Source organism: Xiphophorus couchianus, chromosome 5 (assembly GCF_001444195.1).
Source record: "Xiphophorus couchianus chromosome 5, X_couchianus-1.0, whole genome shotgun sequence".
Classification (NCBI taxonomy): Eukaryota; Metazoa; Chordata; class Actinopteri; order Cyprinodontiformes; family Poeciliidae; genus Xiphophorus; species Xiphophorus couchianus.
In genome coordinates, this window is record NC_040232.1 from 39924881 (window position 1) to 39940900 (window position 16020).

A 16020-nucleotide genomic window follows, 5' to 3' on the forward strand; every position below is an offset into this window, starting at 1 on the left:
GCGATGTGCGGCATGTTAATTAAGCTACTGTATACCGCTGCTGTGCGTAAATGCGCAAGTTGCTATTTTTTTCATAACACAGTAGAAAAACTCACATTTCAGTGGGAACAGTGTTGTTGTTCTCCTTTTTTTGCCAGTGCATCAAAGTTTGGAGTTAGTTTCGTTGTGGCAATTCTCAGAATAGATCTGAGGTGTTGGTCAGTTAACCGGGATCTGTATCGGGCTTTGTTGATGTTCATGACGCTGAAAGTCTGCTCACACACGTAGGTCGAGCCAAACAATGCCAGCATCTTCTGTGCCGTCCTCCGGAGGTTTGGAAATGTGGCTTCGTTAAGTGAAGCGTAAAAGTCATTCAGTTTAAGAGATCGGAACTTCTCTTTTGAGACGGAGTCAGACTGAAGATCGATGAGCTCCAATTGCAGCTCATGCGGTGCTGTTTCGGGGTCTTGTGACAGGGGACAGGACACCAGCTGAAGTGACTTTTCAATTTTTTCAAAATCAGTGAACCGACGGCAGAATTCTCTGTGCATGTCGTCCAGTGATTTGCAGTATTTCTTCACGTTTCGAGTGGCCTTCTGAATGGCCAGTGTGGGAAAATGAGTGAAAGATTTGTTTGACATTTGCCTGGAGAATAAAATCAGCTTGGATTTGAAGGCTCTCACATTTGTGTACATATCGTGCACAAACTGATCTTTCCCCTGCAGCTTAACGTTCAGCTCATTCATGTGTGACAATATGTCCACAGCAAACGCAAAGTCACAAAGCCAGTCCTCATCGCTCAGCTCAGGGAATTCGTCGGATTTCCCCATTAGCTCCAAAAACGAACGAATCTCCTCTTTGAGCTCCCACACTCGTTGGCAGACTTTCCCCAAACTTAACCAGCGGACACGAGAGTGGTAAAGTAAGTCCTGGTGATCCGCATTGGTTTCCTCTAGGAACGCAATGAACTGACGGTGATTAAGTCCCCTTGCTCGTATGAAGTTAACAAGTTTTACAACTGGATCCACAACATGATTAAGCTGCAATACAGACTTACACAGAGATTCTTGATGAATGATGCAGTGAAGAAAAATAACATCCTGGTCAGGGTTTTCTTCTTTCACTTTATCTTGGATTCTCTTCAGCAACCCGACGTTTTTTCCAGTTAAATTTGGCGATCCATCCGTGGTGACACCGGCAAGTTTACTCCAAGGCAGCTTCATTCTCTCGATGACAGCAGACACCTGTTCATATAAGTCCTCTCCTCGCGTTTTCCCCTTCAGCGATTCCATGCTCAAAAGCTCCTCCGTTATCTCAAAACTGTCATTTATCCCTCGGATAAAAATTAGGAGCTGAACAGTGTCTTTCATGTCGTTGCTTTCATCCAGTGCTAGTGAATATAAATTAAAGGACTCCGCTTTTTTGTTTAACTCGCTGACTATATCTTCGTCAATCAGTTCCACACGCCGAGTCACTGTCCTGCGTGACAAGCTGATTTTTTCAAACTTGCCTTTGCTTTCCGGACACAAGAGATCTGCTGTGTCTACTATGCATTCTTTCAAAAACTCGCCTTCGGATAAAGGCTTGCTAGCCTTTGCTAACTTGAATGCCAGCAAAAAACTTGCCTTGGTACTTGACTCCTGGATCGCAGTTTGTCGGTGAAAAAAATTCTGCTGAGTCTGTAAATTAGCTGCCAACCTCTGAGCAGTAGCCGCCCGTTCTTGTGTTGACAGCTTGCTAGCGTAGTTAGCATGCTTTGTGGCAAAGTGACGGCTGATATTGTACTCTTTGAAAACTGCAACCGTTTCTTGGCATATCAGACATACAGCCGTTGATCGGACATCAGTAAAAAAATATTTTGTTGTCCACTCCTTTTTAAACACTCGGCACTCAGTGTCCACTTTTCTTTTCTTTGGTCCGCTCATGTTTACCGAAGGGGGGAAATGTCAGCTGGAAAGTGTGTCTAGACTAGTGCGCCGTCTATCGGGGAAACGAGGGTATTGCAGGGGAAAGGGAAATGAAACAGGATTTTACACATCCATGGGTTTTTACGATAATTTGGACAAGTTCGGCGGGCCGGATTAAAAAGCCTAACGGGCCGTATACGGCCCGGGGGCCGTAGTTTGCCCATGTCTGCTCTAACCTGCTGGTGATACACTTGGGCCTGGTGTCTCCTGGCTGGCTTCTCCCGGTTGGTCACTGCTGCAGGGTTCTGTCTGGTCCTGGTCTGGCCCTGGCTTTTGCCTCTTTAAGAAGAACTGGGAGATATTCCCTTTTCTCTTCATTTGGGCTCTACACAAAATAAGACAGCCTGGTATTTAGACTCCATGACTGTTTGGCAGACAACACTATTTTAACTATTATTTAAACTATAGTTTTTAGTTTTCTGTAGCTAGCTAAAATAATACTAAATTAAAAATAGATTAATTAAATTAATTAACATAACTAGTTAGGTTATAATTCAAAGCTTTCATATGACATAGCCTACTTACATTTCAGTCATTATAAAACTTAACAATGGTTTTGCATATATTCTTACCACACACATTTCAAGCAAGAGCTGGGAGATATATCCTGGCCAAATGAATAAAACATTACAGGGCAGCATGTGCACTAAAACATATGTTAAAAGAATCTGTCTAAAACACGATCTAACAGCTCTAGCACGGCTAATATAATAAACGAGGCACTACGGAGCGGTGCACAACCTTTTTTTTTCTTTTTAGAAATGTATGACAAGTGCAGCCTCTCATTATGAAGGTAACACAGCGGTTACCGCTGAGCGGTAAAATGTAGTAAATACCTGCAAAACTCCTCAACGGTGTACTGTAAAGCCGCGGGTGTGTTTTGGATCAAGCAGAAACCACATGTCAGCTTAACCAATGAACAGCGTCAGTGAGCAGCATGTGGGCTGCTACTGCATCGGGCTGCCTTCAGGGACAGTCGGAAATTACAGTTTTCCTGGCAAATCTTTGCCGATCTCATAAGTATTATATTTTAAAATTACCATTTCCAGTGGGGTGGCAGTAGGGGTGGCAAGGGCTCTGTTGGGGGTCTGGCTCCGCCACTGGTTTTGAGGGTTGATTTTATTGTTGAACAACTACAGCGTTCTCGGTCAATCCAAAATGTTAATAACCTCTCAAACCTGAATATTTAAGATAGTAAAAGTCAGATTTTGGCTTTTTTGGTACAGTATCTATGTGTGCACGATTATTGGGCAACAATTAGTGTGTAGAATTATTGTGTGGATTAAAACGGAAAATGTTCTCCGTTTAGTTCTCTATTGTCATCCATTAAAGTGAGAAAACTCAAAATTGACAAACATTTCTGACATTTAAAATATGAATCAATGACCAACATAGCCACCTTTTTTCAATAACATTTATAAGCCTTACATTCTGTCAGTTTGTTGATCTGTTGGCAATCAACTTTTTGTGCAGCAGCAATTACAGCCTCACTGTTCAGAGATGTGTTTTGTTTTCCTTCACAATAAATCTCACATTTAAGAAGGGCCCAAAAGTTCTCAATGGGGTTTAGGTCTGGTGAGGGCCACTTCATTATTCTTTCATCTTTAAGGCCTTTACTGGCTGGACACATAGTTGAGTACTTTGATGCATGCAGAGGTCACGCTAGACTTTTTTGTTATCTGTCATCTTGACGACAACATTAAAAAAAATCGGTCATGTTCTATTTTTACACGTCAAATTATAATCATATTAACATAGGCTATTTAGCCGCATTTTTATGCAGTTTAGTTAATATTCGCCGTGAATCCAGATCCCATCACACATAAAGCAGATGAATGATTCAAAATTTTTCTCCGTACAAAAACCACTGACTGTGGCCCCAATAACTTATAATAAATTAAATTAAACAACTCCACTTAAATTGAAAGCAGTTCACCTGCTGCGGTCCGAACGCGCAGCCTCATAAATTCCCGCTGGTCCGCATCTGCAGAGAAATCTGTGCACAGTCCAGGCGTTCTTGCAAAAATATATATTTTTTATATATATATATATATAATTTTTTTTTTTTTTTTGCGTGGTTTTGCTTCTCCGAAACGGACATATAATTCGTCTGCCACGCTCCTCCAGAACGCCGCTCTCCTGGGTGCGGGAGGGTAACGTGTTCCAGCTCCCTTTGTTAAATGAACGTAGGCTGACAGGAAAGGGGGAAGGAGAGAGGGGAAGACATGCGGCAAATAACGTCGGGTCCAAGAGTCGAACCTATTTGTGTTTACTATTTACTATTTACCAGTCAAATTATAGTCATATTAACATTAGGCTATTTAGCCACATTTTTATATTTTTATGCAGTTTAGTTAGTTAAACTGTGAATCCAGATCCCATCACATATAAAGCAGATAAATGCATCTAACTTTTTCTCTGTAGTCACACACACCACTGACTGTGGCCCCAATAACTTACAATAAATTAAATTAAGCGACTCCACTTAAATTACAAGCACTTCACCTGTCTCTGAACGCACAGCTTCACAAATTTCACCTGGTCGCATCTGCAGAGAAATTTGCGCTATTTCATCAGTCAGTTGGATCTGTCTGAACCAAACCGATCAACTGAACTCTGCAAGCTTTTTAACCTGGGCGCAGGAGAGTAACGTGCACCCAGAAGGCTCCTTTTGTTGAAACCGCAGTTAAGTTTAAATATACCCAGCGCCGGAGCCACATCGACATTGGTTGTGCAACGGACTGCGCATAGCTAACTGATGCAGCTTTATTTATTTCCTCAAGATAAGTTGCCGGTTCCTGTTTAGACTATAAATGAATTAGCTCAACATTGCATTCTCTTTAGTTTTCTCTGTTCTGTATTTAATGGAGACTGGAATTAAAGGCGCCATTTCCACCAAAGGTTTGGAACAAGCTTCTGAACCAGACGCTCCAAAGCGTCCGGTCCATAACTCTTCAACTCGCTGTCATCTCCGGGTCAGAAAGACGCATTTAGTTCAGTGTCCATGAGAAGATATTCAGAAAGGATTTTATTTATTAATTGATTTCCGTTGCCTGCGTAAAGTCTATAATGTCTGCTCATGTGCACCACACTGTTATCCTTTGCTGTATTTTCTACAGTTAAATACCACAAAATGCCCAGTAAAACTACCATAAGACATCTTTACAAGTAGTTACTGTAATTTGCATTGCATTATGGGTATAGTACATAGTATTACAGTAACTTACTGTATGTTTTGAAGTTGCAGTAATTTACTGTTTACACATTACAGTAGTGGTACTGTACTTATAATATACAGTAAGAATTATATTTGATTCCCAACGGTCATCATACACTGTTAGCCTTTGCTGTATTTTTTACAGTTAAATACCACAAAATGCCCAGTAAAACTACCATAAATAGGGTGACCATATTTTCAGTTGGGAAAACCAGGACACGTTGTAGCGAGGGGGCGGGGGGGGGGGGGGGGGTCTGAAAGCGGGGAAACTCTTTTGTAAATAGTAGGTAAACATACATTTGCGCTTTCGTATGTTGTTGGCGTACTGACAGCCACGCTATCTATCTTCTGATTAAGAACAGGGCTGCCCGCACTGACGCGGCTCAGGGATTACGTCACACGCAGGGCCGTGCGCAGTGCCCTAGTGCCTGTAAATATAATGGTCCAATGAAGGTAATTTAAAAAACAGGACATTTCCTCACTTTCTAAAAAAAACCCGGGACGCCCGGGACAGGACGTGAAATACAGACATGTCCCGGGAAATACGGACGTTTGGTCACCCTACCATAAGACATCTTTACAAGTAGTTACTGTAGTTTGCATTGCATTATGGGTAAAGTACATAGTATTACAGTAACTTACTGTATGTTTTGAAGTTGCAGTAATTTACTTTTTACACATTACAGTAGTGGTACTGTACTTATAATATACAGTAAGAATTATATTTGATTTCCAACGGTCATCATAGCTGCTTCATCGTGGTTCCCTGCTTCTGTATTTTTACTCCTTTAGTGGTTAACATATTTTTAAGGCAGAAAGAGAGAATGTACTTTTGTTTTTTTCACATCCTAACTAACATTAACATGCAGTTTATCTAGCTACGTCATCAAGAGTGGCTTCGCTTCCAACTGTTTTCTGATGACGTTTGTTTTAAACTCCGAAGCTTTTTCTCTCCAAGTGCAGCTCTGTCGCCGTGCTGTGGGCTCACACTGCTTCAGCTCTTCAAGACAGGTAAAAAACCACTTCTTAGAAAACTGTTTGAAGCCAAAACCAAAATAATCATGGATTATTCTTGGTTTCTTTTCAGAAAAACATCTGTAATAACTCACATTAAGATTATAATAAGTATAATTAATAAGTTATGGTTATAAAATTATAAATGAATGCTAAATCAGAGAAGCTAAAGAAAATAAATGTAATATAAATGTGATTTTGACATTGAACTTGAAATGGTGTAAAAAGGTGTAACTGCAATTAAACATCACTGATATGTTGGAGGTAGATGGTAGGTGAAAGGTGAAAGGAAGGGAAAAAGGGGAACTAACAGGAGAGCAGAGATGATCAACGCCTTATTTAGAGAAAAGGTCATGCAGGCAAGAGACATAGGAGGTTGAGCAACCCTGAGACATTAGCTCAGACATCAGGAAATGTCTGTAAGACAGTGATGGATATGAGATCATCTGTCTAAGCAGACAGCAGGCGCACCAGGGGGGTGGATAAACCCTATAAAAGGTGGGTGCAAAAGAGGAACCTTTTGTTGGATCCTCCGGGCAGCTTCGAGCCAAGAGATGGACAAAGAACTCTGCAGCTGAAGAAGAGCCGGGGCCACGGAGCCGAAGACTGTCCTGCCTTGGGGACCAACCCGTCTGGCCCACAACCTGTGGCTTCGAATCGCACTTCTCTCATCGGCTGGGTTCAGACCCCAAAGACAAAGATGAAGACAAAGGCAAAGACAAAGAAGAAGAACTGGTGCCTTTTTTCCTGCCAGCACCAAGTCCTGTGTGACCTCAGCATCCATGCGGAGAAGAAGCTCATCAGACCTACAGAGATCCCTGCCTTCGCCGATCAACATCTTCCTCCTGCTGCAGCACCTTCTTCATCATCAAGCCAGGTCTGGGGTTCGAAACACCAAACTCCGTCCGTCTCTCTCAAAGGTTCCCTTTTTTAGTTCTCAGTGTCAGCAGTAGGGAAAGATAGACTAGATGATTGATTTTACTTATTTGATTATTTCTGCTACTGAATTAAGCTGTACTGACCCTTGCAAAACTGCCTTACTAATAAAATATTTAGCATAAAGAAAATCTAAAAGATGTTGTGGACATTCAGTTAATGAGTCACCTTAAAGTTCTTTGATGGTTGTAAAATAGCTGTGATGTTTGATTCTGGAGAGGAAGAGGTGGAAAATGTTTTTAGGTTGCTGGTAGCCCAAATGTAAAACATCATCCTTGGGACTCGCCCGAGTCACTAAAACCTACCTGGTTCAATAACAAATGCAAGTTGTAAAATAGAGAACGAGCGACCGCTAACAGGTGTGCTCTGTGAAACTAGTTGGCTGTAGGCTGCTCAGTCTGGCTAATTCACAGGGGGAAGCAGGGTGGGACACCTGGATGTAGGCCGTTAAAAATCAGGTGAATCGTTTCTCGAAACCAGCTTAAACAGAGTTTGCTTCAGTTCTGGACAGGGTAAATCCCAGCAGATTTAGAAAACTCAATTAACCCGTTAGAAGGAGAGCTGGTAGCACATCTCCCCTCTCAGAAGAGGAAGTACGAGAGTGAGAGAGTAGAGACAGAAAGGAGGGGGGGGTGTTGCGCAACAACAAAGGGTAAGCATGCTTGGTAAGAGGAATATTTTCTATCACTATAATTTTTTCGTAGCAATGTATGTAATTGTTATGGTAGTCTGTACTTTTACTCACTAGTGTTAGCCTGACAAGGGTTTGTCTATTTTAGGAAATAGCTTGATGTCTGCAACCCGGTGGATGGTCAGTATGGAGGAGAAGGTATTTTTCGAGCCTGAGCAACTACATGACTTTGCCAGCGTCCTTGCTGTCTTTCTTGGGTCATATTCTGTCTTCAATCTGGAGTATCAGGAGTCAGCATCCACCACGCTGGAGATGATACAATGGCAAGTACTCTACACCAAGCCATTTATGAATTAAATTTAATGACAGTTTGACTGATGATGAAGAACCATAGCTGATTGCTGTATTGTACGTCTTCATTAAAAAATACAATTAATATATTTTATTTCTGTTAAAAGATTCTTTGTGAGGATCAATCCAGATGTTGGTACCAAATGCACAGCCAAAGTCGGTACAAGCCGCAAGACGGGAAGTCTTGTCAAGAGGAAAGTAGTCAGTGTCAACTCCCAGATCACCACCTTCTTCCAACAACTTGTTGAATTTGAATGGAGGACTTCCAACTAGGTAAGTATTTTACCAAATGTAAATGTTTATTATTTTGTTGTCTTTTCCTCCTATCTTGCATGCTCTGACTTTACTTTAGCCTTTTTAATATGATTTTAATGATTATTTATAAATGCCATGTGATTCCTACACAATAGCCCTTTAGAGTAGCCTGCATCTTTTCTGTGTCCGTGGTAAAAAGTGGATGTCGCTGCATCTCTTAATAAATCACAGAAATGTATAAGTGTGTAGTCGTTTAAGTGTGGTGTATTTTTATACTATGCAGTTTTCAGTTTATTAGGCACACCTTTGCAGTTCTCCGTCAGCACCAACAAAATGACTAAAAAGATTGTTGTACTTCATCGTCCCCTTGGGGACATTTGTAGTACGCAATCTTTTGAATTACTGAAGACTGACTGACTGACTGCTTTTGCCATAAACAATCCAAAAACCTGAAGTGAAGCCAGTCCTGCTCATTCTTTATGCAGCTTCTATTATCACTTCAGTCCAATTGATTTTTTTTAAACAAATTATCAACTTAATGCTGCTTTATGACAAAGATTTTATGCATGTGAACATTGTCACTTCAGCTTAATTTGTCAACTTCCTGTCGATTTGAAAATGTAGATAGCTTCCTGACCATCTCATGACCTCCCACATTGTCTGTCTTATTCTTTACAGTTCAGCTTCCACAAGATGGATCCCACTGATTTTGTTTGACGAATGGAATAAAAGTTCTTCTGATGTAGGAAATGTGTTCTATGGTTTTGTTGTTTTACAGCACATTATATTGTATTGTGACATTGTTTTTTATGACATTGCGAATATGTAAATGGATTTTATTTCTACAAATCTGCTGAAAATAAATACCTGTTATTCACAGTACTTGGACTAAAATTTCTTTTATGAAATTTTTCGGTTTATGGTAAAATATTCTTATCTTAAAGAAATGTAAACTTTAATTTACAGTAAAACTCTGACATTATGTTGTGAAACAAGTTTACAGTAGACCAGCTTTACTATAAAATACAATTACTGTATTATACTAGAAACTACATTTACAGTAATGCAGTTATAACTGTAAAGCACACTCACAGTAAAAATTAACTGTGAAATATCATAACATTAAAGGTACTGTAGAATGGTAATTACAGTAACTTACTGGCAACACTGTTGCCAGTAAGGGTACTGTAGAATGGTAATTACAGTAACTTACTGGCAACACTGTTGCCAGTAAGGGTACTGTAGAATGGTAATTACAGTAACTTGCTGGCAACAGTGTTGCCAGTAAGTTACTGTAAAATTACAATAAAAGGTCTAACAGTGCAGTCAAGGGTGTTAATTATAACCTGCAAAATGACGGACGGGCTTTAAATTTTCCAGTCGTTTAAAGAAATAACAGGTCAAATACAGAAAATATTCCATTAACTCGACCTCTGATACACACATGTATGTGTGTGTGTATATATATACGTGTATATATATATCCATTTTCTGTTCACCCTTGTCCCTAATGGGGTCGGGAGGGTTGCTGGTGCCCATCTCCATACGTTCCGGGCGAGAGGCGGGGTACACCCTGGACAGGTCGCCAGTCTGTCGCAGGGCAACACAGAGACATACAGGACAAACAACCAGGCACACTCACACCTAGGGAGAATTTAGAGAAACCAATTGACCTGACAGTCATGTTTTTGGACTGTGGGAGGAAGCCGGAGTACCCGGAGAGAACCCACGCATGCGCCAGCCAGGAATCGAACCCAGGACCTTCTTGCTGCAAGGCAACAGTGCTACCAACTGCGCCACTGTGCAGCCCGTATATATATATATACGTGTGGGTGTGTATATATATATGCAGGGCACTTGGGAGGGTCAATTACATGTCAGGGTGGCCCAGTGCTCCCCTGGCATCCGCGCCTGCTACAGACAACCTTAAGCAACCATACTCATCATATCCTTCACGCAAAGCTGAAACATGATGTGCACATGATGCAACATTATCAGTTTTTTCCCCCATTTCTGATACTGATCAATCCTGCACATTTAAATACAAATTATTTTTATGTTTAAGAAAAAACACAAGGGTGACACCAAATGTACCCTTTGATAAATACATTTTTCATGCTTTTAAAATGAGTTCTGATTTTCAACAATACTGTATGTGCTATTATGCCGTACTAAATACTTAATTGAACTTAACTGAAATTCATAGTGTACCCATCTATCCACTGGGTAACGGGTTCAGAATGGAAACCCAGACATTACTCTCCCAAGGGACATTCTCCAATCAGAAGGGATATATAATCCATATTGCAATTAGGGCTGAAACAACTCCTCAAGTGATTCAAGTACCTCGATTATTAAAATTCCTCGAGGAAAATTTATCTGCCTCGAAGCTTCGTTAAATAATTTTTTTGTTATTTAGTGCTCCATGTTCCGGCCGGGTTATTATTTGCGTTACCCAGCGCTCTCACTTCCCCCTGAGTTGTTGACGAAAGCTAAGTGTTAACATCATAACGTCCAGTTTTCATGTTTGGCCTGGGAGGATTTTATTGATTGATGATAATGTCTGGGTCTTTGTCATTTTTCGGGGGACCAATAAGCATTCTTAAAATGACTGGCGCAATGCCTGGAGTACAGCAGCTTTTCTCCTCACGGAGCTGCTGCCTAGTGGTTGACGTTCAGAGCGAACGGCGGGGAAGAGCGCTGAAGGTGCATTTATACAGGAGAGCAGATAAACTAAACACGGCGGGCAGATGATGATTAACACAAGTGTAGCTTTACGGACGAAACTGAAAATTTATTTCATATCATTCCGGTCAGAACAAATGGGTGGCGGAACAAATTGTGACTTTACATAGATGGTAGATGTTCCTGTGTGTGACGAACAAAGGTGTCAAATCTTGTCACTAACATAAACACAAAAGCTATAAATGTCTGGGCTAGGTGAGAGTTCATCTATTAAACTGACTGGAGATAAATACATAAACCAAAAGCTGGAGTATAGACATTTTTTATAAGTGTATTTGTGAGCCTGCCTCCTTATTATTAAATTGAATATAATTTCAGATTTTTGTATTCTTTTTCTTCAGGTTGATTAGAAAGTGAGCTATTGTTGTTACAAATTGATTTTCTAAACTACAGAAAAGTTATTGTTAGGGAAGCTCAAATGTGAAAAATTGGACTGATGTTGATATCCGATAGTAATACCGCTGCTATGTTAGATTTACCAATGTTTTATTTTATCTTTTTATTTTATCAGATTACTCGATTAATTGTAAGAATAATCGATAGATATTCGATTTCTAAAATATTTGTTTACAACAGTCCTAATTGCAATGTCTTCCCTGGAGTGTCCTCCCAGTGGGATGTGCCCCAGAAAACCTCCAAAAGACGTTTCCCAGAAGGTTTTCTGATCAGATTACCGGACCATCCTACATTTCCAATTCTACTGCAGGTGCACTGGAAACTTAGCTCTTGTTTTGTATGCAAGGACTGTCCTTGGAAGTCACCCTTTGCCACACAACTTGCAGGTCACAGTCAAAACTTTCTCAAAGTGCAAAAAGACATTTCGATTGGGCAATCAACCCCCATACTCCTTTCAGCAATTCCCTCATTGTATTAAAGTCTGGTGGGCTGCCAGACTTTACTGAAAGATGGGTTTATAGATGATGTATTGAACAGAGCACAAAGCGTGCACCAATCACACCATCGGTACTTCTGTACATTGGGTGCCCACAGATGTTGTGGCAGGATCTTTGAAGTTTAACGTGGTATGGATCATGTGTGCCTCCTTTCACGCAAACTGGACATAGGCTCACCTTTATTGGCATTAATATCAACCCCTTGTGAGGATTCATATTTTTTTGGAGAATTCTTCATCAAAGTATGAGTTGACTTTAGCCACAAAGCAAATTCCTTTTGCCCTCTCACTACTCAGACGATTGAGATCCCTTACAAATGCAGGATTGAGACTGTAGAAAGAGGGCCCAAGGAGTGAAGTAGAATTCAGCCAAAATGATTGGAGGTAGGTTCTCCTTAATACAAGCCCCCTTCTTTGTATTGCAAAAATGTGTGTGTGTCCATTGTGTGTGTGGCAGCCTCTTAAGTGAAGGCTTTGTAACACACTTGTTCATCATAACTGTGATGTTCTAGCCTGAGGGCTCGGCAGCATGAAGTAATTTCCCTCTCGTTACGCTAGGCATATATTAACCCCCCAGTAACCATTGAACACACAAACACCGACTGTGATGCATACATATACACACTGCTTCCTTGCAATTTATCTATCATGTCAAGTATAGCAGGGGGCTGCTCTCTTGAGTGACTCCCTCATATTGCAGTTACGTATCCCTTATCGGTGTACCATGTCATTAAGGCTGAACATTGGCTGAATACAAAGTTAGACAGAAATCAGACGTAGTTAGAGAAGGATTTACTCATTTGTTAATATTTTCACTGGCAGTTATGCTGCATATCAACGAGACATTATATCAAGCCTTCATAACAGCCAGTAATGCAGACAGATTTAAAAAGGAGAAGTAAATAAAACGGTGCAATAATGTATTCTGTAATTGCTTTAATTTTAGAGTTTCTTGAGTGTACAAAGCAGCCACTCAGTAAAACCATGTTTCATCCAGTTACTGGTCAAACTGTTTTTATGCTTAATGGAGAAATGTACTGCTTTTTATACATTATTTTATTAATTTATTTGTTTCAACTTTGTTTAACAAGATAAGCTTCCATAAAATATTTAAAGACTATCAAAATTAAGAAGCTGATAACAGCTGTTTAGGGTCCAGTCTCCCGGTCTGGACGTAAACAGGGTGGCAGTAGTGCCACCGGTACAATTGCTGCAAAGCTCCCTTAGCATTTAAAGAGCTTTAAGTGTTGTCTGATGTTCCTCCCAGTGTTTTTCACTGCTGCGACAGCGGGGTTTAAGCGCTTTGTGTATAGAAACTGTCGGCACAGCATTTATGTGTAGCTTGTTAAGGTAACGATCACGTTAGAGTCTGACAAAGTCTTCTGAAGAGAAATGTTGAGAGCACAAATGTAGGTCCTTTGGAAGTTGTGTTTGGCTCTCTTCCACGGTGCTCTTCTTTTTTTTCATGTGGGAAGCGATCCAAATGCATCTCACTGTTTTTATAATAAAATAATACACAGATAATAGACAGTGTGGCATTATCTAAAATTTCACCAGTCAAATGCAATATGATTAACAACAACTCAGGTAAAGTTAGCATTTCTGTGTTTACTCTGTAGATTCCAGTACAGAATGGGCCAAATTGCCCACCAACCCATCGGGTGAAAAATGGCAACCTCCATGGGAGAAAGTGTAAAAAAAGATATATATTTTCTGAAGTAATTATGAGTTTTGGTGTATCACAAACAGCTATGTCTTAGTTAATAGGAAAATTATAACCTATTTAGGCTAACATGTTTATCTAATCTTGGATCCCTTAAATTATTATTATTAGTTATTGGTATTTATGAATAAGAAAACAAAAATAAACACCAAGACGTCCTATCAAATTATTCCTATATTTAAAGTCCTGATAAAAATATGACAGATTCTTATCTTCAGCTGTATGAATCATATGTTAGGCAACATTTCCTCTGCCCCATTTATTGCTACTTGTTTGAAAGATACTGTACATAAACTTTTCCCTTGCATACAAAGATAAATCTGACTGACTGTTCTGCAAGAACAGAGAAATGTGTTCTCTCACCTAAGTCCACAAAAACTGAACTACAGTCTACAGTGTGTTGGAGTTCTTACAGATTTTTCACTCATATTCTGGGCATAACTTTTTTGTGTTCAATTAATACGTAGGTTGTGTACTTCAGTGGGAAAGACGTATAAAAACTTTCAGTAGCATCTGGTAGATGCTACTGATGGATATTTTCAGAAGACAAGAATATCCATGCTCCCTGTGTGTTCCTTTTTAGACACATTATGCAGACACTATCTGCACTGATGAAGTTTAGTTCAACTTCATATGTCAAACTGTTCAACATGACCCACTTCTTCATTACGTGTTTGTCCATTTAGGGGAACTCGGAGTCCTAAATTTTAACTGTCAGATTGTTAGCTGAACCTTCAATATTGGAAAATAAACAAAAAAGACAAGTCAATTTGTAGAAAAAGTAAAATGCCCCACCCTAACACAGTTATGCACAGAATTTCACACCCTTAATATGAATACATTAACAGACATTATATAAAGCAGGTGCATCACAGCTGCACACTAACTTCAAAGACAGGACTTCAGTCAAAATGAGCTAAATTTGTTGATGTTTGAACACACACAATGACATACCAACATTTGTGGTGTAATAGGAAGCAGGGTGACAAGCTTCAGAGTATAATCCATCTAAATGGAGCAAATGTTCTCTATTCATTTTCTAGAAAGCACTGTAGGAGTAAGAGTAAATGAGAAAGAAATGATAAAGAACTTAAGCCTCGAGACTAGAGTATTTTGGAATATTTGCAATTTATCTCATTCAGCTCTAATGTCATTCTTTCAACAGTTTGTGGGTCCATATACACTATATTGCCAAAAGTATTCCCTCACCTGTCTTGACTCAATGGGAGTTTAAGTGACATCCCATTTCTAATCCATATGGTTCAATATTACGTTGGTCCACCTTTTGCAGCTAGTAGAATTTCAACTCTTCTGGGAAGACTGTCCACAAGGTTTAGGAGTGTGTTTATGGAGATTTTTTACCATTCTTTAAGAAGCGCATTTGTGAGGTCATATACTGATGTTGGACAACAAGGCCTCATACTCAGTCTCAGCTCTAATTCATCCCAAAGGTGTTCTATCGCGTTGAGGTTAGGACTCTGTGCTGGCCAGTCAAGTTCTTCCACACCAGACTCTGACATCAATGTCTTTGTGGACTTTGCTTTGTGCACTGGTGCACAGTCATGTTGGAAGAGGAAGGGGCCAGTTCTAAACTGTTCCCACAATGTTGGGAGTATGGAATTGTCCAAAATGTCTTGGTATGCTGTAAAATTCAGAGTTCTTTTTACTGGAACTAAGGAGCCAAGACCAGCTCCTAAAAAACAACCCCACATCATAATCCCCCTTCCACCAAACTTTACTCTTGGCACAATGTAGTCAGACTAGTACCGTTCTCCTGGCAACCACCAAACCCAGACCCGTCCATCAGATTGCCAGATGGAGAATTGTGATTTGTCACTCCAGAGAACTTGCCTCCACTGCTCTAGAGTCCAGTGGTGGTGTACTTTAAAACACTGCATCCGACGCTATGCATTGCACTTGGTGACGTTTGGCTTGGATGCAGCTGCTCCATCACGGAAACTCATTCCATGAAGATCTATGAGCTAATCTAAAGGCCACATGACGTTTGGAGGTCTGCAGTGATTGGCTCTGCAGAAAGTTGGTGACTTTTTTGCACAATGCACTTCAGCATCCACACTGAAAAAACTGTGATCAGGGTTAATTAATATTTACTAAATAAATAAGAGCAAACTATACATAATAAAAAAGACTGTGTGCAGTTTGGAATCTCACTGAGCTGAATTAACCAAATTTGAATATTTTTTTAATTGCATTTTACTCTGTTTTTATTTAAATAAAATCAGCAGAAAAACAATAAGTAGAATTTATTTATTTTCATTGGTAAAGTCAAAAGTGCAGAAAATTGATAAA

General features: G+C 40.0%; 1 protein-coding gene and 1 long non-coding RNA gene across 3 annotated transcripts in view; one reads left to right on the forward strand and one right to left on the reverse strand.

The window, feature by feature from the left end:
• The window catches only part of LOC114145204 (protein sidekick-1-like), a 493057-nt gene that overhangs the window by 303353 nt on the left and 173684 nt on the right, over positions 1 to 16020 (reverse strand). The window lies entirely within an intron of this gene.
• Positions 8203 to 9232, forward strand: LOC114145206 (uncharacterized). Its single transcript, XR_003595630.1, has 2 exons — positions 8203 to 8368; positions 9029 to 9232. It is a non-coding gene; the product is annotated as an uncharacterized LOC114145206 (long non-coding RNA).